The sequence below is a fragment of the Xenopus tropicalis genome, chromosome 7 (genome assembly GCF_000004195.4).
Source record: "Xenopus tropicalis strain Nigerian chromosome 7, UCB_Xtro_10.0, whole genome shotgun sequence".
Classification (NCBI taxonomy): domain Eukaryota; kingdom Metazoa; phylum Chordata; class Amphibia; order Anura; family Pipidae; genus Xenopus; species Xenopus tropicalis.
Genome location: NC_030683.2, coordinates 33335126 through 33354715, shown reverse-complemented (window position 1 = coordinate 33354715; position 19590 = coordinate 33335126). Strand labels below are relative to the sequence as shown.

The following is a 19590-nucleotide window of genomic DNA, read 5'->3' as shown; positions in this document are numbered from 1 at the left end:
AGGAGCCAGCGCTACACATTAGAACTGCTTTCAGGTAACCTATTGTTTCTCCTACTCCCGTGTAAGCTGGACTTGGATTTCTTACTACTTAATGCTATTCTGATATCCACTGGGAGCTGCTATCTCGCTCCTTTCCCATTGATCTGCTGATCGGCTGCTGGGGGGAAAGGGAGGGGGGGGATATCACTCCAACTTGCAGCTCAGCAGTAAAGTGTGACTGAAGTTTATCAGAGCACAGGTCACATGGCTGTGGCACCCTGGGAAATAAAGAATATGGCTAACCCATGTGAAATTTCAAAATAAATTATAAAAAAATCTGTTTGTGTTTTTGAAAAACAGATTTCAACACAGGATTCTGCTGGAGAAGCTCTATTAACTGGTTGGTTTTGAAAAAAAAAAAAACATGTTTCCATGACAGTATTCCTTTAATAAAAGGGGTTTAAGATGCAACTCACTGCGGGGGAAAGTGCAGGAATGCAACTGAGCTTGCAGAAGTAAATGATCCTTAATATATATATATATCGGGTGTAAAAGAGCTGTTACATAAGACAGTAATGCTACCCACTGAGCCGCACTGCAATCTTGGTACTTTATATCACTGTTGCTCAGCCTGCAGCCCCTTAGTTGCCACTGTAATAACCTTAGTCCAGAGCTTCTCCATTCTCCACCTTTTGTGCATAATAATGGGGCCATGGAAAGCCAGTTTGGCAATAGTTTATCCTCTACTAAAGACAGCGTAGATTTGCAGTTCAGTCACAGCTGATGCTGGCTACCCTGTTCAATGCTTTTTTGTTGTGATACATATTCAGCAATTTTGGCTGTGTTATCCAGCTTCTTCCCACTATAGTGCATATGTACATTTATTTAAGACAACTGCTTTCAATAGTTTCTATTCTATCCGAGCTCTTTACTGCCAATTAGAGCAGGATGGTTATCCAGGAGCTACACAGCAAATGGCATCACCAATTACCACCTACCCAGTGCCAATTCATCCCATTTTGCCTTATGCAGTCCTTAAGCTCTCACTCCCCAGATACTGTTCTTTTCTCAAGCATGTCTTGTTGTATAGTTCTATGTATACTGATACCGATTTCTATAAATAAGAGCTAGGCAAAATAGCTACATTTTCAAAGTATATGGAATGTAAAGTGCCACAATTGAAACAATTAAGACAAGTATGTCTATTGAATCCAATAATAATAATAAGAGTCATAGGAAGGTTGTCACTGAATTGCAGGTGCATCTGCCAAAGAAACTGCAAAATTATGTGAAGTGAAAATATTCCATATATATGAGTATGTTTAAAAATGAATTTGTTTAATGAACATACAGGCACAGGTCTTTTTCTTAAGATAGGGACCCTAACTAAGGGGTTTTGGGCATTGGATCCTGACTAATAGTTAAGAATCTCTGATAATTCTGTACAGAGAGCCATGGTCATCTACTGAACGAAGGCAGTGTCCAACTCAGTACCCTCACTAGGAATGTAAAGTGTTGCTCCTTGGTAAATTGTAAATAAGCCCTAAAGCCATTTTGGGAAATCAGTTTCCATGGGAGGCAAACAGTGTGCACTCACAGAACCTTTATCTAGTTCAACAAACTATAATGTATAGGAGTAATGTGTATGAGGTTCTTTTCTGTCGAAAAATGGTATCTTCCAAGAATGGCATGCCTATTGTTTCAGCTGAAAAAACTGTGCTACATATTCATATTGATACAACAATATACAATTCACAAGCATTTAATTGGAGTTTACATTAGTAAAGATATTCATATGTAGTTGCTATCATCCCAATTAGCTATATGTTTGTGCGTGGGCGTAACTATAAACATCTTTATAATAATTTCAGGTCTAATACCTAGAATAGATGTTTTTTTCTATTAGAACCAATAGAAGACTTAGATGGGCAAATGAATTGCATAAATTAGAACTACATATATATTATTTATTTATATATATTATTTATGTATATATATATATATATATATTTTTTTTTTTTTTTTTTTTTTTAAGGAATCCATATAAAATCCAAGATTACTTCTGATATGCTTATAGTAGTTATGTGACATAAGTGACACCAAGATGCACAGATTACAACTGTTGACTTTTGTAAGAATACACACGCTGTACATATTTAATTATAATTTTATTCTGTATTTATACAACAGTGTGTAACACAGTGCTGTTTTTCTAGAGATTTTTCAGCAATTCGGCAAATCCTTAGCACTTTACCTTAATGAATCTGATGCCTAATATATATAGATAGATAGATGATAGATAGATAAATATGGGCAAAAGCCAATAGCTTGGTCTTCATTGTATAGTTTAAAGCATTTTCTTTCTTTAATAATAAAGTCAGGGCCCAGCACTAAGGTTGGCATTATCTCAGAAACCCTCAAGGTTCCCAATAGCCAAGAGAGGCAGATGATCCAGTCCCTTATGCACTTTATTTGACATATACCCCAGTCTCCAGTGTGGCACTCAAGCTACAGTACATACTGTTTCTGACAGCTGAGATATTTGCTCTAATGTTATAATTTAAATGTTTCAACACATATTACATAGCAGCACGGCAGTTAATAATATATAACCTAATTAAAATTGAATACAGAAAGAGAGAGGGCAGTGATAAAAGACATAGTAAATGTCAAGAGTTGGTAAGTTAAGTAATCTTCTGCACTGCATTTTAATTAATGAACTGTCACCTATCCCTGCAATTCCTCCCAGTTACTGTTCTGTGGTTATTCCTGCAGTATAGCTGCCAGAAGTCCTTTAAAAACCACATAGGAATGAAATAACTCTGCCCACAGAAGATATCAAAGCCCTGACAGCTATAAACTATGTCTTTAGAAATCCTTTTGTCCATCAAGAATTTCCAAAACTGTTAGGCACAATTCCAAGTATTGTTCTGCCATTATGATATAACCTTCCCTCCCCCAACCCATGTACCTTGAAGGAGGACAATTTAGTAGATAAATTGTACAAAAATTGGTTGAGATATACTTCCTATGAACGGGATAACAGCCTTGTTATTTTGGGGTTCATCCTGTCAATATAATATAGCCAATCTATTTTGTAGTTGTGAGCTCCAGGTTTGAGCAGGGGAGTCTCAGGAGTCTGCCAGCTAAGTGCCAGTATAGGCATGTGTGTGCAGAATATTGCATGTTGTTATCTTGATGCTATTTCACCAATGAAGCCAATGTTATACTTGAGAGAGGTGTTAAAACTAAAGCTAGGCTTTTCACACTTTTTTTAATTCAAAATGACAAGCACCTTGTCACGAAACATTGAAAACATGGCTAAACGCAGCCCATTAGTGGCAACCCTGAGAGTGGAACAATTGTAAAAGTGAAAAGGGGCCTTTGCACCATGAACTAAATGGCTAAATGGTTTATATATAATAATAATTGCCTTTAATATCATTAGCGCTTTAGATCTCTTTGAACACTTAAATCTGTTAATGGTGGACTATACAGAGTCTTTAGTCTTTGAGCACCATCCGCTGGGTCTGAGGGTTTCTATAAACTGAGTGCACCCTGCAAGGATTTGCTTTCCCTTATCTCCAGTCTGAGGTGTTCTATAATCTGTGCTGCTTGCACGCTGAGGCCTCGCTGCACACTGTTGGCTGCACTGTGATTGATTGTAACCCATGCGCTCAGAAAAGCTTTCCAAAAATACAAGAACCCTCAGAACCGTGCAAGTGGTAAGTGTAGGGACCCATAGGGTTAAGTGCCCTATGGTTTCATATCCCTACTTTTGATATCTGTACTGTTATAGGGCAGAGCCCTCTACACTCAGGTTACAGTTATTAAGCTATTCCCTATAGGTTTAGTCCAGGTTGACCACTCCCTCTGCAGACCATATAGTGTCTTGCAAGGAGGAGTGTCTTCCTCTTTTGGCTGCATGCTGTGTCCTAGGCAGAGCCCCAACTGAGCCTGGACCAGACATAGGCCCAGAAGCCATTTTGTGCCCTAGGGGACCTCATACCCTAGTGATAAGTTGGGGACAGGGCCCCGTAAACGAGGTAAAGCCAGCACAGTCAGTTTTATGTAATAGCACCCTCTAGGAGTGGTGAGTTCAGATAGCTTATTTAGCAAGGGCAGTTAATAGCCCCATCCAGGAGTTGTAAAAGGGTTTAGCCTACCCTGGCTCTGTTGTCGTTCTTTAGGGACCGGTTTATTAGACGCCAGGTACCTGGTTAGGAGCTCTCCCCTGGACCACAGTCGGCTGGAACACTCCCTACTGAAAGGTCTTCATCTCAGGTATCAGCTAATCCCCTGTGCATCCTCCAAGTGGGATATTCTGTTCCTAAAGTGTCACATCTGCTGTATTCCATTGTGACCAAGTCCTATACTGCTGTGACTGTGAGTATATACCCTGTTGCACTATTCTGTATGTGCCTTGTCCAATAAAGTATTATCCAGTTATTCTGCAAGAGCTCCTGGCGTCCTATTATCTCAATCTATTGCACAACACCAGTGTGCGCTGTAGTTCAACAACACCATCTAGCCCCTGACATAGCTCCCACTTAGCGGAGGCCCATCCTGGGAAAGGGGGTTGCATGTAACACATGCTCTAAGCCCAAACTAGCCTGGTGATAATACCCCTATTAAGCCAAACAAATGTTACATAAGTTTAGCACAGCATCTTTTGTTCTGGAGTTTGTTTGCTTTGTGCACAGATGAGCTTATATGCAGAACATTGTATGCTCCACACCATAATCAAGAATGTATACAAATAGCACATTACTCATTTATTTTTATCTATCCAAGGTGGATGTATGTTTTAAAGTGATTAAGCTACAATACCGTGTCTGAAAAAAATGCAGCTTTGTAACGCCAACACTGATTGATATTACATTGGTATGGGACTTGTTATCCAGAATACTTGGGACCTGGGGTGTTCTGTAATTTGGATCATACCTTAAGTCTACTAAAAAATAGGGATGCACCGAATCCCGGATTCAGTTCGGGATTCGGCCGAACCCAGGCTTTTTTTGAAGGATTGGGTTTCGGCCGAATCCACGGTCCCGGCCGAACCGAATCCGTACTAAAAAATACTTTAAACATTAAATAAATCCAGTAGGATTGTTTTGCCTCCAATAAGGATTTGTTACAAGGTCCTGTTTTTTTTAAAGAGGAAATCATTTTTAAAAATGTGAATTATTTGATTATAATACAATGTATGGGAGATGGTCTTCCTGTAATTTAGAACTTTCTTGATAATGAGTTTTTAGATATTTGTACTGTGCTGGTGCTGTTTTTTACTAATGATATAGATGCTCTCTATAGCTCCACTGCTGGCGTTAGAATAGGCAAGGCACTGGTTTCACTTTTCCTAGGATGCAGTGAGCTGTATAGATGACAAATTGCACTGGCACTAGTTCTAAGGCTGATAGAGAAGTAGGGAGTATATTTAATGATATATAAATATATACAGCAATACATCTACTCTGTCAGTTGTTGAATAAAATGCTGAGGTTGTTGCCTGGGTGTTGTCCTTACAAATTGCCCCATTCCCACTAAACTCCCTTGGTTTTCTCCTATGCACACTGCATAATTCCCTTGACTGATAATCAGCAGTTGAGGGATTGAGCTCTTAAATGTTCCTTGTGCTCAGCACACTTTGACCCGAGTTACTCACTCCGCAGACAGGTATACGTGTTGGTCGCCGTGCACTCCATAAGTTCCTAAATGTGGCTCTGAGCTCAGTACAGAGATCAATTTTGGGTTCTGTCTGCACATTACACACTGTGCTCAGGAGAATATTTGCAGATCAGCAGAAGCTCCAATAGAACAGACACCGCACAATTTCAGAAAGGAGATTATGACACTGTCAGATCTCCATGCTAACACTCGAGCTGTTTATTAACCAAGGAGATTACACAATACAAAATCCAAATCATCACTGAAGTATCTTTATGGTCCAAAGACTGCAAAAAAAGATAGATTGAATCATCTTCGAACCCCCTTCCCCCCCACCCGAATTACTCTATCATGGTCCAATGGTCTGGCTAAATTAACAGCACATTGGTTTTTAATGTTAATGTGAGCAGAGAGGCCCATCTACAATCTTCATTAATTAAACATATGTATAGAGCAAGTCAATTAATATGTAAGTCCCACAGTGATGAAAATCCAAGAAGAGTGCTTTAAAAAAAATTGGAGATATGCAGAAAGGCAATGGAAAATCATTGGACTGAAAAAGGAAAAATCAGTGTATGTAAGTTGCATGAACAGCCAAAAACAACACAACTGTATGGCCGTAGTGAACTAGGTATGGACAGGTTCAAAACTAAACTCCCAGAAGAACAGGTGTATCTCCATCAGGAAATGGGTGCAATGCAGATTTGAAACCAGCTTTATTCCATACTGGCATATCCAAATGAATATCTGTATTCAAGCAACCTTATGTGTGTACTAGCGAGCACAGTAAACAGCATGTACCTCAAATACTGTGCTCCCAAATCACAACAAACACAGGAATCCTGCAGTCATTTTCAGACTGATTCACTGTTGCAGATTTTTGAATTATTATGAGTGTTAGTACCTGGCTGGTAATGGCGCTGTGTACAATATTTAGTAAGAACTAAAATGAGCAAAGCCTGGTCCCCTACTACCCCTACTGCATTCTGAGCTGAGCTCTGGGTTTCAGACCGTTTAAATGAAATTTTCATGGGACAGTCCCAGTTTTAACAGCTCAGTCCACAGTCCCTGGTTCTTATTGAAAAGTCCCTTATTGTCCTTTGGTTTCCTGCACTCAAGGCCAAAAAAGATACAAAGTTTATTAAACTTAATTAGATAAGTAGCTTTTGGCAGAGAGCCCAGAATACTCAATACAATTGTAACTAATAAGTTAAACAGGTCTCTTGGGGGAACAGAGACTTGCAGCTTAAACTGCAATTTCACCTTCATTATCAAAACTGTAATAACACAGAAAACCTCCAAACCCCCAGAAATGTGTTTGAACGTTACATAACATGCCAAATCTTGAAAAATGGGAGTGGTTTTAGGGGGTGCGGTCAACTGATTTTGCCACGCCACATGCAGCATTTTTATTTGTCCCCCTTTGCATTTTTCAAATGTTGGAAGTATGGAAGTGTGAGGAGTGCATGTTGGCACAAGTACATTTAATTTATGAGGTGATGTAACACACAACTGACTGCAAGGACTAGTCTGGAGTCATTTTAATATATATGGGTGAAAGGACATTTACATGGGGCTCAGGAGAATGTGGGGGGAATACAAACAACCATTATAGCTGAATTGTATCTTCCCCCAGGAACCCACCCCCTTATCAGTTAGAAAAGTTATACCATACCACTTTAATATTTTATATTTGTATTTCTTTTCTTCACTTTAACATTCTTTTAAGGAAACAAGTCTAAAGCCTCATCCCCTTGAGCTCACGTTGCCTGCAGGTCAGACAGAGTTAATACAGTCTTAGTGAAAATACACACATAAGGCACTGAATGGAAGTGTTCAGCAAAATCTCAACTTTACTTCTTTATTTTTTTTATTATGTTATTTATTTATTTGTTTGTTTTATTATTTGTTTACTTTATTTTTATGATTTGCTCTTCTTACCCCACAGATCTATACTGATTCATTAATAATAACTCAAATGTGCAGGGGTGAAGTTGGGGTAGAGCAGTTCTGCCACAGATTTGGGTAATGGGGGCTGCTGCAGCCCACCAATAGGTTTTTGTGCCCTGGGGACAGTAGTGTGTCCCTCTCTGAGAGACCTACAGATCACTGGTTAGAAGCTCAGTACTAGATTGCTTAGCCAGATGGCTGCAAAGAACTCTGTAATCAAAGGGAAAAGTATTTTAATGGCATTTAAAAATAGTTGAAGGTTTGTAGCTCTTTAAAGGAATACTGTCATGTTTCAAAACATATCAGTTAATAGAGCTTCTCCAGCGGAATCCTGCATTAAAACCCATTTTTCAAAAATACAGATGAAATTTCACATGGGGCTAGCCATGTTCTTCATTTCCCAGGGTGCCACAGCCATGTGACCTGTGCTGTGATAATCTTCAGTCATGCTTTACTGCTGAGCTGCAAGTTGGAGTGATATCACCCCCTCCCAGCAGCCGATCAGCAGAATCAGCAGAAAACTCAGACTCAGGCTCAATGCACTGAGATGGTGCCTACACATCCCTTTAAGAGTGCATTGCACATTTCCATTACTATATCTTCTATTGAACTGCTTACCATTGGCCTCACTGGACCCTGTTTCTACCTACCCTTTAAGAACAGGGCTCCAGTATATTTTTGCACCTATTAGTTTTCATTGGCATACAATGTGACATACTGCTGAGATTTATGAAATTCCGAGTGCCTATCTGGAGCACACATGCAGTACATGTGCGCAGCACCAACCATCACATTAATTCTGGTGGCAGGCAGGAAACATTAGGTTTGCAGCAGGGACTCCCCACATATGGTGCAGGGAATTAGTCATGCTATCAGTACATTTCCAGGTTAGGAGACAGCTTCTCTTCTCACAAGAGGATAGTGACCAAGTTGATGAGGGTCACGGAAGCCTTTTTATGCAAAGGTTTGGGTCATTGGTCTGCAGACAAATTTATTCTAGGAGCCAAGAAGCCTGAGATTAAAGTGGAGATATGGACTGTTAGAGATAGGCAATATGGACAGGTAGAGGTAGACACTTTTCTGTCTGTAATATAAAAGAAGCATGAAGGCTGATGAACAAGTGTGCAACTGCAAACTCAGCTCCAGCCAAAGACCTCATGGGTTAGGCACCTTAAGGGACAGCATCATCAATGAATGGTACCCTATCACCATGGATGCTTGTATAAAAGCATTACTGCAGGATTGCAAGCATATATATAATACTTTGCTGTATCTGTGTTCCTATTACACACATTAAGAATATCTAGGATTGCAAGGATCACCCTATATTATATCTTAACTGTCCTTCATGCTGGGATTCTTGGGATGTCTAAGAAAACAAATTAGAACTAACCCTAAGTCAATTGTCTGCTTTCCTCCACAGGCTTTTTTTTTATGGAGGCAGACGAAAGTGGATCAGCCCCCATTGACAAGCCTGGTGTAGGCCTGTATGGAGCTACACAGAGCATATTTTTACTGATATCTGCTTCATGTAGCTTCATACAGGCTGACGCCAGGTCTGTCAATGTAGCTGCATACAGGGGGTCTGCATAAGAGTGGATCTGCTTTCCTCTGCATCTTTACAAAATACCTGCAGAGAAAGCGGACAATCAGTGTGCCCCTAAATCTGACTGATCTTCAGGCTGCCAACCTATATGAGAGGAACCAGCCACACAGTTTGGGAACCACAAAAATTGAAACCCGTAAATGTAATTGCTGAGTACAGTAATAATAATGTACTTGCTGCTGAATTAGCCGTGCATATAAATAGGTAATGTATTTAGTTCCATAACATAATGTACTCAGTAAAGTAAAACTTCAGCTAAGACAGAATGGAAAACTAATGAGAATCGCTTTCCTGTATAGCCTTGGCCAAACTAATGACTGGAAAATAACAATAAGTAATAGAAGCTGTAATAATTTGTTGATGGGAAATAATGTTATGTCCTAGAGATTTGCTTTCTTTCATACCAGTTTCTAAAGCTTTTCAGCAGTACAAAATTGTAATAGTCAAGAAGAAAGATTGCTTAACCTTCTACTGTTAGAGGTCAGCATAACACACAGCGCTGTGATTCTTCTGAAGGTAAAGTGTGATATTTCATCTTGCTTCAAAAGAACCATGATACTCCTCAGTTTCCCAGTTTAAGCTGGGGTATGCAGGTCTGTAATGTTGATCATGCACATGCAATTACAATTTAATCCCCTATAAACTCTATTTGCCTACTGCAGGATCTAACAGCTACATCATGGATATCAGTTAAAGGCCTAGATCATTACCTTCTGACTGATTATTATGGCTCCCAGAATGCCAAAGGGTCCCACTGGCGTTTTTGTATGGAACCATCATGTTTTATGAGCAGCCCCCATTACCCAAATCTGTGGCAGAACTGCAGTGGTATACTCAATAATCAGCCTGCTACTTGGATATACCTAGATTACAGGGGTCTAGATCATCTCAAACCTGTAGCAGAGCTTTACTGATTGCCCAGGGGTCCTGTGATTCAGCAATAGGTTGGAGGGCACAAAGTATTTGTAGAAAAAAAGAAAAAAGTATTAGCCTAAAAAATGGGTCAAGGAGAGATTGCAGGCTTGCCAGCTCCTAATTCCCCAAGAGGGGTCCATAGTAAATGGTTTTGTTGTCTTGTACTCAAACTGGCACTGTAGGAATGCCTGCCTGTCCAGGGTTTGGTGTTAACCAGGAACATCTTTTTTTCTTGTGATTGCCAGAAAGGATAAGTATAAACCATAAAATTAAGTTAGCATTGTTCGGAATGCTCTTGTGAGCACTTTTGCTATATACATTACATTTATGCACATAAATACAGTACATATACATATACATACATATACATTTTTTTGCTAGTTTTCATGATATATCTAGTTTTCATGACTCTTCTCTGCTCATTAATTTCATATTCTAGCCACACAGCTAAAATGACCAGCAGGCGGTGCTGTAGTTTCAAATCCATTATATTAGCAGTGTAAAAACAGATATTTTGTAAACTGCAAAAGCGTTACAAAAAAAAATCTGAAAAATGTTCCATTCTTTTATTTTGAAGGTTTACATTTCCTTAAGGATGGTTGGCTAGTATAAGCCAAAGGAAGCCTACAGGGGAGGTGACCAAAGTCATAAATCCATAGAAAACTGGGGCAGTATAATAGTTAATCAAGAAAAGGGCAATGCTCAAGTACTTCTACCAATCACTAAACAAACTGGTGACGGCTGTTCTCACATGTAGATCATCACCCAATTCGTACATCTTCATTTACAATGACAGCTCTAATAAGATTAGATTTCTATGGAAGGAAAATGTTATTTAAAAGAGAAGTCAAGGTTAGGTATCATATTTCAGCCAAGGTCTTGGTTTATATTGCTACTTTAATAGTACCTAAAGGATCTTTGTATTGATATCTGGAACATGTGCCATTTGTGATTGTGATTGGCAAACCTTAAATTGTCTGCAAATAGAAGGACCAGTTGGTGGATTCAGATTTCCATATCTACCTACAGTACTTTCCTATCAGCCAGGATTGTTACATTCTCCTCCTTCTTATACTTGGCTTTAGTTTGGGGATGATTAAACATACTTTAAATCAGTGGTCCCAAGGGCCCACAGCAATAAATCTTACACAAAACACTCAGGAAGGGGGGAAGGGAGTCCCTTCATGCCACTATGCAGTAAGTAACCTTATTTAACATGCTGTGGAGATTCTGATGGCTCTCCCTGATTCGTTTGCAATTTATTTTATACCTGTACTAGCAGTATTGTAAGAAAAACACTTTGTATGGATTGGTGAAAATACCATTTGCTGAATTTGGGATTTGCAGAACTGCAGCAGGTGTCAACATTGCACTGATAGATTTTGTTTTTAAAGTTCTTTAAAAACTAATGAATAGAATGTAAATATTTTTAGCTTCTCCATATTTAGTCATTGTTTGCACTCAGTGAGTTGTGGAAAGCATAAGCGTACCATTGCCCAATTCCTTATGTATCCTTATGATCTGGGTGCTTTTCTAAGCATTTTTGCAATTTACGTTTATTTCTTTTTTTCTCAGTTTCAGAGCGAATTAACTGCCAATATAATGAATTTGGTAACAACATCGCTGTATCTGTACAAAGAGCTATGCCTTCACAAGGAAAACAGAGAGATGTTTAGTTGTTACTCTGCTCAGGAAGGAGATGGCATAGGGCAACTGAGGCTTCTGATCTCTTTCCTGAGCAGAACAACATCAGAACACCAATCTCAGCTCTTTGACTGAAGTTGGGCTGTGTTCATTATATTGGCAATCAATTCAAACTTAAATAGCTCTGACACTGAAAAAAATAAATAACTAATTTAAATTGCAAAAGTGCTTAGAAAAGCACCCAGTGCGAATTGTACATTTTTTAAGGTTTACTTATCCTTTAAAACTGCTCTCTATTTTTGTTATTTTATTTATGTACTATAGCATTCCAACCCCCCATTATATTGCACTCACACTAATAACAATTGAAATCACAGTATTCTGATTTGTCCCATTCTCTCTTTCACCGCTGAGTTTGGGCACATTAGTCACTGCACTCTCCAGTCCTCTGTCTCTTCTCCACACCTCCATACTACCACCATTCAGGGCTGTGCTCCTGATTTAGTTTTCTCACCCCTGAGAAAGGCCACCGTGCTATCAGTCTGGATAGAAATAAAAAGTCTGGTGCACAATCCTAAAGGGTCACAAGTGGGGAGATTGTTGGGAAAACAGACGGAGGACTGGATGTGGTGGCTTATGTATAAGAAGTGTGTTTTTGTGAGTTCCAAACACAACCTTTTGTGTAGCTATCCTTATAATGTGTCATCTAACTAGCACTGCTCATTTCCAAGACTTTCCGAGGCACATCTAGGCTGTGTCCTTACCTTTTGCCATAGGGAAGTAAGTTATTAGGAAGGTAGAGAGTCGGAGAGGAATGCCTATGTGTCTCCACCCCCCTCCTTGGATAGAGCGCTACCTAATGTAGGCAGCACTCTAGTCAAGGCGCTAAGAGCAGGTCTCTGCCCTCTGAAATGGCATGCAGAGTTAGCATTCACTTTGCTATGGACTACTGCAACTGGGCAAACTTTGTGCCTTTTATTATATACAGGGGCTATTGTGTTACAAGGAGTGCAATAATCTATAGCAATTAGCCAATTATTTAAAGAATTAAGCCAGAGCTGATGTACCATTTGAGTGTTGGCTTGAACTTTTCTCCTACTTCCCTGTGTGATGCATAAGCCCCAACCTTCTACTTTTAACCTGTGGCATAACACCCCTCTTTAAAGATGCAAGGAGGGTGCATACCAAAACTAAAGCAAATCTTATGTTTTAAAGAGCAAATGGTGCCTAATAGCTCACTGTGCCGCTCATGGTGTGCTGCTTTCCAGTAATGCATTCGCCCACATAGCAGAGAGCCACTTATGGCTGCCTAATTCAGCCAGGGCTGAGATGCCAAACTGTATGGGAAATCTAAGGTATCCAGTCTGCAACTTTTATGGGCAGCTTTGATTGGATAAAAAGGACCCTAGTTTCCTTTGTGCTTCCTCATCATTCTCCAAATCTTTCTCTGTTCAAATTAAAGAACCATATTGTACCCGACTGATGATTTCAGGCTGTAAGATACTGTCTTTGAATCATGCCTGCATCAGGAAATCTGCATCAGTCCCTCTGAAACATCTTTCATGTTTAACTACTGCAGGATTAGTCAGGCTGTAATATTACTGGAAAGGATACTATTTATTCTCCTGTTAAAAGTTAATCTTGAGAGTTGGGATTTGAGGTAAAAACATCCCCTGTGAGACAGATCCATAAAAGAGCATTTAAAAATATATTATCGGTGTACTTTATAATTCCTTACTGATAGCAGCAGCTTTACTGGGCTTGTGTTGCTCTGACTGACATAAGTTCAATAAGCTTCTTTTTTACGTAGAATTCACTAAAGCAAAGACCGTACCAATGTTTAATGGAAAGCGATGCACTTTTTCTAATAATGCTCCGTGACCTGACAGAACCTATCACTGCCAATCAAATACTGTAATATACAGACAAACTCCAGACCTGGAATGTTTGGTTTTGCAATGAACATGCTGGCATTCATCATTACTAGTGGGTACCGTTTATTAGCATATAAACAGCATATAATCTGCAGGTTTTTCTCAAGCAAATAATGGCACCCAGGGCACAAAAAATGTCAAATAGTATTCAAACCATAAAAAAAGGTACTAAAATTACTTTTGTGGGTAAACTATACCTATTAAAAGATAAATCCAAAATCTTAAAGACAATATTGACCTGAAGAAATCTACTGCTCAATAAAGACAAATTGAGCCAATGAAACTCTTCACACACAGTCACACCATTGGTTGAATTAGCACATGTTTGTACATGTGAGCAGTAACGCCACGGCAAGGCTTCAACCCTGTTACCGGCATTCACACACCTTTCCCTCCGGGTGTAACGCCTCAGGGGAGAGCCAATGGGAATAATTTGCCATTGGCTCCCCTCAACACAAAACATGTCAAACGTGACAACGACAACTCAAGAGGCTTAAACTGCACGTGTCTATGAGTCCCACCCTTTGCTCATTTAACTTTAACCTTAACTGATTTAACTAAATTTGCAGGCTAAGGAAAAAAAAAACCCTGTCTGAAGCGGCTGGTAATTTGCCTCGGACAGGGAAAAAAAACCTTGACCTGGAAAAACTACAGAATTACAGAACTATAAACATAACTATCAGGGTATGGGTTATATAGACATGATGCGCAGGAAGGCAAAGCAGGCTGGGATCTTAGTATCTGCTCGCCTTCTTGTTACACCCTTAGCTCACATTCTCTCACACATTCTCTCTTAGAAAGAAATACTTACCTTTACTTACCATAGTGCCACCCAGATAAGTGACTGCCCCTCAGGATTCCAGAACCTGATGTTACCAAGGGATCTTATGGTCTGGAAGATGTTATCTCAGGGTGAAGCAGATGGTATAACCCAGAAATGCAGGAGATGGTACGGCCTTTGTGCAGCAGATGGTCTGATGTTGAAGCCCACAGATATGCCCTGCCCTGTCCTCTGATCTTATATACCTATGCTAGATGGAATAGCATGTTAGTATTACTGGCTGCTTTTTATATTTAAATAAATACCTACTGCAGCCAGGAGGAACACAAAAACGGAAAGCTGGAAATAATCGAACGGTTTCCTGGTGACTCTCTCATCCTCTTCGGGTTTAAGAAATGACAGCGGCTGTCCATTATATGGCTTGAAAAGCTTGGCTGATGGCTGCAGCAAAGGGAGAAAAAAAATGTTTATTGATACAAATATGAATGTTTTAAATTCTGTAGCAGTTGGCCTTTCAGTTTGCCATGTATTTCACATCATTATTCAATAAAGATTACAATGGAAATATGCAGCCTTTAGAAGTGGAAGTGCCACATTGGTTTTGGAGAGACATCTTCCTTATGTGTATAGGTTCCCCATGGGCTGTCATGGCTGTGTGAGAATGGAGACTTGTGTGTTTAATGCTTAAATAAAACTTCCACAACCTAAACCCACTACTTTCTGATCCACCTATTTCACTAGTCAGTGTTATTCACCCAGGGCTGTAATCATTTTTAATTGGGATTCACAAATCTTGTACTTACTGCTTCCGGCTGGAATGGGGGTTGGGCTCCTTTCTCTTCCAGCGCCACCCAATCGATGGATTTAAAGAATCGGTGGCGCCTGATGTTTCCTTCTACACCAAGCCGTTGTTTTGGCTTCTTTTTAAGGAGCTAAAGGATCAATGGATACATTTTAATACTGCAGATATTATTCTACTAACATACCAACCAATAGTGATGAGCGAATCTGTTCCGTTTCGCTTCGCCGAAAAATTTGCGAATCTTTAAAAAGATCGGCAAAATGGCGAAAAATTCGCGAAACGGCGAAAATGTCGTGCGACAAAAAAAATTTGTCGCCCGCGGCTATTATTTTGTCGCGCGGCTATTGTTTCGTCGCCCGCAGCTATTATTTTGTCGCGCGGCTATTGTTTCGTCGCACGCAGCTATTGTTTCGTCGCACGCGGCTATTGTTTTGTCGCCCGCAGCTATTATTTTGTCACGCGGCTATTGTTTCGTCGCCCGCGGCTATTATTTTGTTGCGCGGCTATTGTTTCGTCGCACGCGGCTATTATTTCGTCGCCCGCCGCTATTATTTTGTCGCGCGGCTATTCTTTTGAGGCGCGGCTATTCTTTTGATGCCCGCGACAATTCTTTTTTGACGCCGGCAACAATTTTTGGACATGCGGCGAATTTTTCCGCGCAAATTTTTTCATCCGTTTCGTGAAACAATCCGCCAATGGCGAAACGCGGAAATTTGCCGCAAATCCATGCCTGGCGAAACATTTCGCCCATCACTACCAACCAATAAGACAATTGCAAATGCTTAGCAAACATCAGAGGTTTGCAGGTTAGATATTCACTTTTGTAATAGGTTTGTTGCAAATAACATGAGAAAAGTCATTCAGAACTTGTCTTCTGGTGCATTGCCTGTCAGTCCTACTCTAAAACCTCTTGATTCAAGAATAGAGCAGTCTAAACCTTCAGGTTAACTATCTGTATATAAAAATGTAGTTGATGTGAAAACAAGACAAATAATTTATAGTAGCAAATAATAATTACATTATGGATTTAAAATGCATTTTCAGTTCTGTTCATTGTACTCATATTGTCATATGCCCAAAAACTCTGATAAACAAATCAGATTCAGAGATCTTCGGTTCCCTTGCAGCCAAGGCAATGGAGCAGTATCGGGGCATAAACATATTTGCTACCCACCTTTTCCAGTAGATCTTTTAGACCTTCATCCAGCCCATCAGGAATTTCAGGCTCACATGTGACGATGGAATGAATAAGCTCCTCGCTGTTATCGTTGGAAAATGGGGCTTTTCCGGTGGCCATTTCACAGATGGTGATTCCAAATGACCACCAGTCGACTGCCGCGTTGTATGGCTTTTCTTCTAGTATCTTGAAAGAAAAAAATCATGTAAGTGCAAAATGGCCCCTTGTACACATGCCGTAAAGGCCATTGTGAGCGCTGAGAGCTGTGAGACACGCATGTGGCCCAATAAGGGCTGTATGAGTAGAAACACATAAAAGAACCTGTATCGCCACATACAGTATGGATGATGTCTGGCACAACATTTAGGGGTAAATTCCTAAGGCAATTTAAAAAGCCTATTTAACATTGGGTGAAAGTTAGAGTTCACCAGTTGACAAACACGTTTCTTAAAATCCCTTCAAAATGAATAGAACATGGGTGAATTTTTATGTATTAAACTCTGATATCACATTTTGATGAATGAAAGAAAAATATGCTGCTTATCTTTCCTATTTTATTGGCCTATAATAAATATAGCTGTGAATACTCACATGCAGCCATTTGGTTGTCTTGGGCACATCCACAACTTTATGCCTTTACTTGGTTTCTAATGGAAATAAACTCATTTCTTACCTCCGGGGCCATGAATCCCAGGGTTCCGGCCCAGCCAGTGGTGGTGTCATCACGGAAAATATTTAGCTCAGCCAGGCCGAAGTCTGAGATCCTTACATGGCCTTCGTTATCCAGAAGAATATTCAGGGGTTTAATGTCTCTGTAATATAGAGATTAAAGGAATTACATAGAAGAAGACAAGGGCTGCTGACTTGCAGAGAGACCTGTGTGAGGCCTTTGCTGTAGAATGTTACAGAGATGAAGAAATCTGTACTGACCGATGGATGATCCCCTTTTTATGCAGGAACTGCAGGCCGCAAATCATCTCCGCTGAATAGAACCTTTTAAACAGGAAAATATTGGTTACCTCCAAGAATGTTATCATATAATACCCTATCTTTCTTTTAAAAAAAGGAAAATAATTGATTACTAAATTGGTTTATGTCTTCTAATATCAAAATGTATATTTTTACATTATTCCATTGCTTACAATATGACTTTCCTGATCAGTCTATAAAGAGTAATAGTTAAAAATATATATAGTTTAATTTGGTCAAAAAAATCTAGCCTGCTTATTGGTGCTGTGAGTTACTAGACAAGTAGCAAACTACAGACTGTTTATTACATTACATTTGAAGAAAGAAAATGGATATAAAATGTAGTTGTGGTTGTAGTGGTTTATATAGTAAACCAAATAATATTTAATTCTATCATAGATGTGGTGTGGTCAGTTTTTGTTGCCTTTCTGCTGGCTATTATCTCACACAAGCATACAAATATGTACACTAATTTTTTGGATATTGTATTCACATATATATCAACTACTCCATATTGTGCTCTGTATGTTTTTATCATTGCTGTAATGCTTTTCTTAAACCTGTTGTATAAAGAGGATATTGTCTCTTTAAGACTTTTTCCCTTCTGTGTTCTAATTCCTGTTGTACAGATTTAAACTATGACTAAGTGCCCCTAGGGCATGTAATGTGTATGGAGATAGTGATGATTTTAATAAAGTCATAAATAAAGATTTTTATTTTTGTGCCCCTTGTGAAGTCCTTGAGTGCCTGGGTACCTATATTTTGCCCCAATAGGTTTAATTGGTATGAAATGATCTCTTAGTAATATTTTACTAGTAGCATTAAACAGATGAACCACTTACAGTACTCTGTCCATCTCTAGGCTGCCGTGACGCTTCAACTCGTCTTCCAGACTGCCCCCACTCAGGAACTCCATAATGAAGAAGGCATGCCGCTGGTTATACAGACATATACGGTATACGGTTAGTGAGCATTTTATCAATCACAAGATAAGTGCAAAAAATATGTATTACCAATTATGATGGAGCGAGGATTTCTTTATTTTTATTCTTCTACTCGTTGCACAAGAAGAATAAAATATATAATATTTATATAGGGCATCTGCTCATTAATACTGTGGGCAGTTGATGGTTATCCTGCATGTTATTAATCTCTGCAGGCAGAATGCAGTACTGGGTACAGTATATAAATCCCACATGAACATGTATGGGGAGTACAAAGCAAGTAGGCCTTACAGGTATATATACAGTGGCTAATATAGCCCCTACTGTAACTGTACAATATACAGCTCATGTAATTCTGGCATAATTTATAATATCTTATAAGTTTTAGTATGGAGTACAGGCCTCTTTGTTTTAATATCTCTCTTCTCCGAAACTCCACATTACCATCTGTTCCCTTTTGAATCTCTCTTTCCCAATAAACTGTTCATGTCAGTTCTGCCTTTTTTCACCTCTTCTTTATCCCTGCTGTTGCCTCCCCCTTTCCTTTATAGGTTGTGGGAACTCTTGCCCGCCCACAGCAGCCACAGTGAATCAGACAACAGGCAATTAAAAAAAAGCAGCAGTGGGCAGGGGGTAAAAAGGTGGGTGATAAGGGCCCACTCTTACAACAATTAGGTGTGTTAGGTGTAATAGATGATATCAAGGCCTAAGGTGAAAATATAAAAATACCAATGGGAATCATCCTTTGGGCTGGGAAGCATTGGGCAATCCTCTGGTATTTTGGCAAGCTGGTCCAACCCTCCTATCTATGAGAATAAATGGTAATATTGAGCCAAAGTTTTACCTGAGTTTGAAAAGCAGCAATGCCTCGGCAAAGGAACGGAGACTCTCTGGAGATTTTCAGAACTTCTGCCTCGTTGTTAATGATCTCGGTCTCCTCTGTGTTGTTTATAGACTTAATAGCCACATATGGCTCCTTGTCTCCTAGCTTGGCCAGCATTACCTGAGAAAGGCAAGAAAATAGTTATTATATATATATATATATATAGACTGGGATATTGTTACTTTTACACATAATTGGAAACAGTCCCCAGAGAATTCATTCCTTTTGTTTCCTTCCACATTTACGATTTAAACCCTGCAAAATAGAGCTGCACCTAATGGGAACCAATCTCTCACTTTGCCAAATGATCCTTCTCCCAGTACAGAGTAGAAAGTGTAA

General features: G+C 39.5%; 1 long non-coding RNA gene across 1 annotated transcript in view; it reads left to right on the top strand.

The window, feature by feature from the left end:
* The window catches only part of LOC105948025, a 28696-nt gene that overhangs the window by 2490 nt on the left and 6616 nt on the right, over positions 1-19590 (top strand). The window contains exon 2 of the long non-coding RNA XR_001171430.2: positions 18287-18386. This is a non-coding gene — a long non-coding RNA (uncharacterized LOC105948025). The remainder of the gene's footprint in view (positions 1-18286; positions 18387-19590) is intronic.